Below are 1,604 nucleotides of genomic sequence, written 5' to 3' on the forward strand. Positions count from 1 at the left end.
TGTTGACCAGAATGGTCTCGATCTCTTGACCTCGTGATCCACCCGCCTCGGCCTCCCAAAGTGCTGGGATTACAGGCTTGAGCCACCGCGCCCGGCCTGGGATCTGCATTTTCAACAAGCACCACAGGTTACTCAGGGGCCAGCAGGCACCGACAGTGCCATGTGCAACCCCACCCTGTACCTTCCCTTCCTCTAATCATCCTGCACCCTCCACGGCTGGCATAAGCTTCTATCCGCCTCCTCTCACCACCCCAGCCCAAGATTTGCTCTTTCTACTCAATCCTCATTTGTCACTCACCATTGATTACCAGGCATCCTTAGTTATCCTTTTTTTTTTTTTTTTTTTGAGATGGAGTCTCGCTCTGTAGCCCAGGCTGGAGTGCAGTAGCGCCATCTCGGCTTACTGCAATCTCCGCCTTCTGGTCCCAGTTCAAGCAATTCTCCTACCTCAGCCTCCCAAATAGCTGGGATTACAGGCACAAGCCACCATGCCCAGCTAATTTTTTTATTTTTCAGTAGAGACGGGATTTCACCATGTTGGCCAGTCTGGTCTTGAACTCTGGACCTCGTGATCCGCCCGCCTCGGCCTCCCAAAGTGCTGGGATTCCAGGCTTGAGCCACCGTGCCCGGCCAGTTATCTTTTTATGTACATTTGCTTCATGTGCCCCTGGAAGCAGGGCCATGGCTACATGTCCCCGTGTCCAGATACTTGCAGACTGGGCCAGGCGTGGTGGCTCACACCTGTAATCCCAGCACTTTGGGAGGCCAAAGCAGGCAGATCACGAAGTCAGGAGTTCGAGACCAGCCTGACCAACATGGTGAAACCCCGTCTCTACTAAAAATACAAAAATTAGCTGGATGTGGTGGCGTGCGCCTGTAATCCCAGCTATTCGGGAGGCTGAGGCAAGAGAATCGCTTGAACCTGGGAGGCGGAGGTTGTGGTGAGCCAAGAGCACACCATTGCGCTCCAGCCTCAGCAACAGAGTGAGACTCTGTCTCAGAAAAGAAAAAAAGAAAAAAAAAAATACTTGCAGACTGGAGCATGCCCTATACAGCTGTGAGCACGCAGGGCTGGTTTCAGCTCTCCTGGGTGAGCAAGGGTGCCAACAGATATGAGCCCCATGTGAGGTCCTGCTCTTTCTCTCCTCCCTGGAGTTAAGTCAAATGGGATCAGGGTCCTATTCTAAAGGGCCCTGCCCCTCCCTGCCACACCCATTGTGAAGATGGGCTGTGCACCTTGGGGGCAGAGAAGGAGGGCTGCCTTAACAATTATTTTCATGGACTATGGACTGGAAGAGACTGACGTGCGGAGGATTACAGAGCCCAGGTTGGGCTTTCAGACTTTGAGACAAGTACCAGCAGGCACGGCCGTCAGTGGCCTGGGCTCCAGTGTTCATCTGTGAGCTGGTGGTTTGGAACTTGGCATATATTTCCTACCCACAGAAATAAATGTGATAAACGAAAACTTCTGAAATGAAAGCTGTCGCACACAGTGTTAAGCGCTACCCGACAGCGTGGGGTTGGGGAGGAGGTTCACAATGAGACTGATCTGAATTTCTTTATTTTACTCTTCTTTTTGGTTCTTTTTTTTTTTTTTTTTTTTT

The 1,604-nt window shown here is 51.4% G+C and overlaps 1 protein-coding gene across 3 annotated transcripts in view; it reads right to left on the reverse strand.

Moving 5' to 3' along the window:
• The window catches only part of SLC6A4 (solute carrier family 6 member 4), a 40,747-nt gene that overhangs the window by 31,852 nt on the left and 7,291 nt on the right, over positions 1–1,604 (reverse strand). The window contains exon 1 of one of the 3 annotated variants that reach the window (XM_037743330.1): positions 299–317. The exons of the other annotated variants lie outside the window; for them this stretch is intronic. The gene's annotated coding sequence lies outside the window, so the exon portion shown is untranslated. Of the gene's footprint in view, positions 1–298; positions 318–1,604 lie in introns of those variants that run through there. 3 annotated transcript variants of the gene reach the window in all.

This window comes from Cebus imitator, unplaced genomic scaffold, assembly GCF_001604975.1.
Source record: "Cebus imitator isolate Cc_AM_T3 unplaced genomic scaffold, Cebus_imitator-1.0 Scaffold140, whole genome shotgun sequence".
NCBI classification, from domain to species: domain Eukaryota; kingdom Metazoa; phylum Chordata; class Mammalia; order Primates; family Cebidae; genus Cebus; species Cebus imitator.